Raw genomic sequence first — 8,403 nt, 5'->3', positions numbered from 1 at the left:
AGGGATAAAACAAGTGCATTACACACACATCAAGTTTTTGGCGACGTTGCCGGGGAACGGTTCTAAATAATTAAGCTAATTCCTAATTTTTTCGATCCTTTGTGTGAGTTTACTTGCATAAAGTTCATTTATTGCAATTTAGTAATTAGTAATTAGGTTTTAGTATCTATTTTAGTTTAGTATTAAATTTAGAATTTTTTCAAAATATCACTGATACTCGCCGAGTGCAATCGCACCTACTTGGCGAGTAGCAGTTTATTTAGCAGTAAATTTTTTTTTTTTTAGTACAATCTTTTTGTTCTTTTTACGCTTTTTATTCTATTGATTTCAGGACTTTCATGACCAAAGGATCAAACACACCACTGGTACCCCCGTTTGAAGATCCCGAATCCACATTGAAAAGGAACAAAGGAAAGGACGTGGAGAGTTCAAGTACACCAAAGAAATCACCTTTGTCCAACTTGAAGACCGTTTTTCGGAAAAAGAAGAGCAGTAAATCAGGAGCTTCTAGCGCTTCTTTGATAATTGAGGAACCAATTCAAGAAGATATTGGGTATGAGACCGAGGAAGAAGAGGAGGCAACGTACGAGCAAGAAACCAAGTCGGAGGAAGAGTTAGCGTTCACAATGGCTAACATTGATGAAATCCCCATGGGAGAATGGAAGAAGAGGATGCGCGACGAAAATGGCCCGGGACTTGTGCAACCCGCAATTCCCGCTACTGCTACCTTCGAGCTAAAAGGTCATATCCTAGCTTCACTCAAAGAAATACCTTTCTATGGGAAAGATCATGAAGATGCCTACAAATGTAACCCGCGAAACTCAACTACTTCGTATGCTTCCGGTAACCTTCAAAGGTGCTGCTAAAGACTGGCTTAAGTCACTTCCCCCCGGATCAGTCACTACTTAGGCCAAGATGAAGGAAAAATCCATTGATCACTTTTGCCCACCTTCCAAGATAGCCAAGCTGAAGAAGGCCATTGCAAACTTTGAACAACAAGCTGGAGAGTCGCTATATGAAGCATGGGAGAGGTACAAGAGTCTGCTAAGAAACTGCCCACACCATGATCTAAACAGCCAACAAGAAGTTTTCATCTTCTATGATGGAGTCAATGTCACAACCCGGCAGTTGCTAGACTCGCAAGGCCCACTTACAAAGAAGCCACCCCCGGTGATTAAAGAATTGATTGAAGAATTCTCTAAACACTCTAGAGAATACCATAACCCTAGGCATGATGTCACGAGGGGAGCCGCTTATGCTGCTACTGAAGACTTATCCGCGGTCATGGCTATGCTAAAAACCATGGATAGGAGAATGGATAAAATGGATCAAACGATCCATGCTATTCGGGTGGGTTGTGAAAACTGCAATGGACCTCACCTCACTAGAGACTGCGATTTGGATGAGAATGGCAACAAGAAGGCGCAAGCGTGTTATTCGAGCGGAGACCGATATGATGAGGACTGGCGCAAACAAAAGAAAGAGTGGCTTCCTTACGAAGAGTACAAGAAGGCTAAGGAGGAGAAGTATAGACAAAAAGGGAGAGGATTTTACCAAAAGGAGGAGCCGGTGCAAGAAAGGAAGCCAAGCTTGGAAGATATGCTTACTAAATTTGTGTCTGCTTCCGAAAAAAGGCTTAGTGATCATGATGCTGCTATCCAAGAAACAAGAACCATGCTCAGGAACCTGCAAGCATCCATCCACAATATAGAAACGCAGCTTGGGCAACTTGCTCTACAACTTAACCAAAGGTCACCGGGTGAACTTCCTAGCAAAACCGAAAACGACCCACGAGGCGCGCAAATAAACATTGTCACAACAAGAAGTGGGAAGATCATCACTCCCCTGGCCCCATTCGAACTGAAGCAACCAGGGACTCACAGAAGGTAGGAGCGGAAGAACAAGAAGAAAACCAAAAATCACAATATGAGAGTCCTACTCGCCGAGTAGGGCCGATGGACTCGGCGAGTACCCCATCAAAAACGAGTGAACAGTCTCCTGTAAAGCCTTACCAGCCTCCAATGCCATAGCCAGCCCGAGCCAAGAAAGAGAAGCAGGAAGAGGAATATCAGAAGTTTCTAGACCACATTAAAACTCTTCAAATCAACATTCCTTTCATTGAAGCCGTCATGCAAATGCCCAAGTATGCAAAGTTTCTTAAGGAACTCCTCACCAATAGAAGAAAGATGGAAGAAGTGCAGAAGGTAGTGCTTAATTAGAACTGCTCTGCCGCAATGCTAAACAAGCTACCAAAGAAGAAGGGTGATCCGGGGAGCTTAACTTTACCTTGCCAATTTGGTAACTTAGTTGCAATTCATGCCTTAGCTGATTCTGGAGCAAGTGTGAATCTTATGCCATACTCATTCTTTAAGAAGCTAGACCTCCCGGAGCCAAGGCCAATTCCCATGGCAATTCATTTGGCAAACAAGATAGTCACCTTCCCAAGAGGCATATGTGAAGATTTGCTAGTGAAAGTGGACAAATTTGTCTTTCCGGCTTATTTCATCATTCTAGACATGGAGGCGGATCCGCAAGTACCAATTATCCTTTGAAGGCCTTTCCTCAACACAACTAGCGCTATCGTAGACATGAGAGATTCTAAGCTCACCTTGCGGGTCGGGGACGATTCAGTAACATTCGGGGTAGACCAAGCTATGAAGTACTCTAGGAGTAGTGACAACATGGCGTTCTCAATTGACATGCTTGACGAACTATTGGAGGAAGACATACCTGAAAATTCCAGCAAGTTTGCAGCTTTAGATGAAGCATTTGATCCAGAAAAGGATTTATTAGAGATTGAAAGACTGTAGGAAGAAGCGGAGTATGAAGAAATAATGAAGCAATCTGACAGCCCTACTCGCCGAGTAGGGCCGATCTACTCGCCGAGTATATCTGAAGAAAAGACAGCATTCGTGAATGCAGTCGCAAACTTGCCGAGTACCACACCTGCACTCGGCGAGTCCGTCACTAACAACCACCAAACAAAGCTTAAAACGTTACCCGACCATCTGGAGTATGCTTTTCTGGAAGAAGGTAATCAAAAGCTAGTGATCATAGCCTCGGATCTGTCCAAATCGGAAAAGGAGGAACTAGTACATGTGTTGAAGAAACGGAAACGAGCCATAACATGGAGCATCACCGACATCAAAGGAATAAGCCCATCCTATTGCTCTCACAAAATCAATCTAGAAGAAGGAGCAAGGCCAGTGGTGCAACACCAAAGAAGGTTGAACCCGAACATGCAAGAAGTAGTCAAGAAGGAGGTGGTCAAACTCTTAGATGCAGGAATCATCTACTCCATTTCCGATAGTCCATGGGTGAGTCCGGTCCAAGTGGTGCCCAAGAAAGGAGGAATGACGGTCATAACCAACGAAAAGAACGAGCTAATCCCGACGCGAACGGTAACTGGTTGGAGAGTGTGCATCGATTACCGAAAGCTAAACGATGCCACTCGTAAAGACCATTTCCCCTACCTTTTATAGATCAAATGTTAGAGAGACTATCGGGCCATAGCTATTATTGCTTTCTATATGGGTTTTCGGGGTATTTTCAAATACCCATAGACCCAATGGACCAAGAAAAGACCACATTCACATGCCCAAGTGGGACTTTCGCCTATAGACGCATGCCTTTTGGGCTATGCAATGCACCTGCGGCATTTCAAAGGTGTATGACCGCCATATTCCACGATATAGTGGAAAAATTCATGGAAGTTTTTATGGATGACTTTTCTGTTTTTGGATCCTCTTTCCATGACTGTCTCACAAATCTTGACTCAATGCTTGCTAGGTGTGAGAAAACCGACTTGGTCCTAAATTGGGAAAAATGTCACTTCATGGTCAAGGAGGGTATAGTTTTGGGACACAAATCTCCAAAAAGGTAATTGAGGTGGATCGGGCAAAGATTGACACCATTGCCAAATTACCCCCACCAACTAATGTGAAGGGCATTAGGAGTTTTTTAGGACACGCAGGTTTTTACCGGCGTTTTATAAAGGATTTTTCCAAAATCACTAAACCTCTAACACAATTATTACTTAAAGATGCACCATTTAATTTTACTAAAGAGTGTTTAGAGGCATTTGAATTTTTAAAGGAAAAATTAACTAATGCCCCGATCATTATTGCACCAAATTGGAACTTACCCTTTGAGATCATGCGTGATGCTAGTGACTATGCATTAGGAGCGGTCCTTGGTCAAAGGGTTGATAAGCACTTTCAACCCATCTACTATGCTAGCAAGACCTAAAACCCAACCCAAGAGAATTACACTACTACTGAAAAAGAATTGTTAGTTGTGGTTTATGCTTTTGACAAATTTCGACCTTACTTGGTTTTATCTAAAACCACTGTTTTTACTGACCACTCGGCTATCAAGTATTTGTTTTCAAAACAGAATGCTAAGCCAAGACTGATATGATGGGTGCTGCTTCTTCAAGAATTCGACATAGAAATACGAGACAAGAAGGGAATGGAGAATGTAGCAGCTGATCACTTGTCCAGGCTAGAGAACCCGCAACTGCAAGAAGACAAAGATGGAGACGACTTTCCAGACGAATACATTATGGTGTCAGTGGGAGAAGAGCCATGGTTCGCAGACATAGCTAACTATTTAGCTACAAATTACATCCCGAAGGATTATAGTAGTCAACAAAAGAAGAAATTCTTTGCGGAAATCAAATATTACTTTTGGGACGACCCATATCTCTTCCGAAGCTGTGCGGATGGTATCATACGAAGATGTGTCTTCGGGAAGAAAAGCCGAAGAATATTAGAACATTGCCATAGCGGGCCCACGGGAGGACATCATGGAGCACACTACACTGCAAAGAAGATCTTTGACATTGGGTTTTATTGGCCTACAATCTTTAAAGATGCAGCCCAATTTTTTAAAGAATGTGATGCTTGTCAAAGAGTGGGAAACATTTCATCTCCAAATGAAATGCCACAACATAATATCCAAGTGTGTGAGGTGTTTGACGTGTGGGGCATTGACTTCATGGGACCTTTTCCCATATCCAAAGGAAAAAATTACATACTAGTAGCGGTCGATTACATCTCAAAATGGGCAGAGGCACAAGATTTACCAACAAATGACGGACGGGTAGTGGTACGATTCTTGAAGAAGCTATTCTCACGGTTTGGTGTTCCGAAGGCTTTAATCAGTGACTGAGGCACACATTTTGCCAATGATCAATTGGAAAAGGTGCTCAAGAAATATGGGGTTACCCATAAGTTCTCCACGTCATACCATTCACAAACTAGTGGACAAACCGAAGTGACCAATCGAGCCTTGAAGCGTATTTTAGAGAAATCGGTGGGAAGCAACCGCAAGGAATGGTCAGATAAATTGGATGACGCGTTATGGGCATTTCGTACAGCTTTCAAAACACCTATTGGTACTACACCATATCGGTTAGTTTATGGAAAGCAATGCCATTTACCGGCCGAGATCGAGCATAAGGCATATTGGGCGTTAAAGAGGTGAAACTTCAACATAGAAGAATTAAAGAGCAACTGGTTGATGCAAATGAATGCCCTTGAAGAGCTAAGGAATGATGCCTATTCTAGTTCTTGGCTCTATAAAGAAAAGACCAAGAAATGGCTTGATAAAAGGATAAAAAATAAAGATATTCATGAAGGCCAAAAAGTATTGCTTTTCAATTCCCGATTAAAACTTTTCTCGGGCAAACTCAAATCAAGGTGGGATGGTCCCTTTCTAGTCAAGACGGTGTTTCCACATGGGGCTATAGAGTTGATATCAAGAGACGGCACGCCATTCAAAGTCAATGGTCATAGAGTAAAAAAAAGATGAGGAAGGTGTCCCCCGGAATGAAGTATTGGAGGAGTTGCTACTGAGCGGGATTGCAACTACGTAGATGGGGCGGAGTCCAACTAATGACTCCATCAAAAGAAGCGCTTCTCGAGACGGAACCCGAGTCTCAAGTTTGCATTTTCTTTCCTTTTCTTTATTTTTCACATTTTTTTCATTCTTCTTCATCTATTTTATGTCTATAAATGCTTGAGGACAAGCTATGCTTAGAGTGTGGGGTGGATGGGCTAAACACATGGATTGATACATTAATTTTTCCAAAATACAAATTTTTTTCAACCTGTGACATATACTCGCCGAGTAAAATCGTGTACTCGGCAAGTAAGTGCCCGTTTTCAGTCAAAAGTCAATAATAAGAGCATCTACGCGGTGAGTAGACCCATTCTACTCGGCGAGTAGCCAGTTAAAAACTAGTGAAATAAAATCTGTAAAAAAAAAAAAAACGTTATTTTTCACCATTTCATCCCATTACTCACCGTGCACTCTCTCTCAGCCGCCTTTCAAAGAACTTTTCAAGATCTCTCCAATTTTCTACTTGTTTCTCTTCATTCAAGCAACAAGGTAACATCTTTACCCTTTAATTTCATGAAAGGTTCAATTTTTATCACAGATCTGCCCAGATTTGATGTGATTTCGGATTTGGGGAGTTTTTCCCAAACTCTAGGGTTTTGATTTAGTCATGAATTAGATGTTGTTAGGAGTATTTTCTTCAAGATCCATGGTTAGATAAGTAATTACAACAAAACCCTATGAACAATTTGGACTTTTTCACAGATTACACAGATCCGATCTCGATCTGTCAAGGAGTTCATACTACTCGCCGAGTAGGTTCGTGTACTCGGCGAGTAGGTCACAGTCAGATCACATATTTTTTTGTTTTTATTACTAGGTGTTGTTTGTTGCTGTGTTCTTGATATGTGTATACAGGTAGCATGGCAAGAAGAGGCCAATCTTCACTTGGGGGAAGCCATGGTGATATGCCATGGCTATCTTTTCAACAAATTACCTCCAAATCATCCAAAACATGAGCTCTAAACAGATTGGAGGCACTTAAGCAGAAGGAAATCCACCTTCCAAATGCAGTGGATTAGGGATGGATGGGAAATGTTGGTTTGGAAGAAGAACTCACCCCGTACTTGGTGAAAGATTGCAATTTGGGATATGCCAACATCACTTGTGATGGTTGGTTGCAGTTATTCAAAATCCAAGAGTCGGTATACGCTGAGTTGTGCTGGGAATTCTTTGCTACCATCTCATTCCGAGGTGGTAGTGAGTTTTACAATCCTAACACAATCTCTTTCTCTTTGGGCGGGGAGCTGCGACAATGCAACATGGTGGAGTTCTCATGGAGGTTGGGTATTTATGACCAAGACATGGTGATGACAGATTATTTTGAAGCCTTCTTGGAAAATTGCTACAAAGAACTTCCCGAGGAGGTGGTGGCGTCTACATGGTGGAATACAATTGCCAACCGAGTCTACATTCCTTCCACCGCGCAAGAAGGTCACATCCGTTCTCCGATCCACCGACTCATTCACCGGTTCGTAGCAAGCACGATAAACATGCGGAAGGATGGGGACAAAGTTCCCACCCTTGAATCTTCTACTTGTGGAGCATCATCACTCCTGACGTTTTCTGCAACCTTCCTTACTGCATTGCCAAATTTCTTGCGGAGGGGGCGGTCAAGGAGAAGATAAATTCAAAGATAAATGGGGGCATGTTTATTACCCGACTTGCCAAGTCATTTGGGATCTTGGATTTGCCTCAAGCTCAAGCACTAACGGTTATCCACCCTCCTCCATTCAACACTGCACTTTATAGGAGGGCACAGATAGTTGAAAAGTTTGGTGATTCCTTCACTATTCCGAATGAAGATGAGCCGGCGGTCCCCGAGGAGCCAGGAAGGTGGGTCCGACAAAGGATCGAACGGGTGCGGGAAGATCCACCGGTTATTCCGGTGGAGGATAATGATGGTTGTAACCAAGTAGAGTACCAACACTACTTGGATGATATTGGGCGAGGGGTTAACTACACTAATCAATCTTTCGAGTATCTTTTTCAACAAATGCACATTGCCCCGAGACCTGGACCCGACTACCCTTATATCATGGATTGGGATGAGAGGATGCGAAGAAGAGATGGAGAGGGAGGAAGTGGAGCAGGAGGAGCAGGAATGGAAGATGAAGATTGAAGACTTTGTTTTGTTTTTTTTATTATTTATGATGTTTTGTTCTAAAACAATTGTTGACACTTTGGATTTTGTTTATAGTGGTTGGAATATTAGTGTCACTGTTAGTTTTCTTTTCAGGTATTGAAGATAGGGAAGCATGCTAATTAGAAAGGGTCAAGAGAGGAATGAGAGACTTTTGAGCAATTATGGAGTCTTGTTCTTAGCATTGAGTCCGTGCGAGTCGAGAGTCTTATGGAGTGTTGCTGCTTAGGAAATTCGAGTGCGAGTACATTTATATTTTCGTTTCAACACCAAAGTCGAGAGATACAGCAATTAGAAGAGTTCTGGAAAAATACGCTCTACTCGCCGAGTGCACTAACACTACTCGGCGAGTACATATG

The 8,403-nt window shown here is 42.5% G+C and overlaps 1 non-coding gene across 1 annotated transcript; it reads right to left on the bottom strand.

The window, feature by feature from the left end:
- Positions 1-963: 963 nt before the first annotated feature.
- Positions 964-1,070, bottom strand: LOC145003635 (small nucleolar RNA R71). Its single transcript, XR_013662087.1, has one exon. It is a non-coding gene; the product is annotated as a small nucleolar RNA R71 (small nucleolar RNA).
- Positions 1,071-8,403: the final 7,333 nt, after the last annotated feature.

Source organism: Lactuca saligna, chromosome 6 (assembly GCF_052625555.1).
Source record: "Lactuca saligna cultivar CGN05327 chromosome 6, ASM5262555v1, whole genome shotgun sequence".
NCBI lineage: Eukaryota > Viridiplantae > Streptophyta > Magnoliopsida > Asterales > Asteraceae > Lactuca > Lactuca saligna.
The sequence above is the reverse complement of the archived record's forward strand: the minus strand, read 5'-3'. Positions and strand labels throughout refer to the sequence as shown.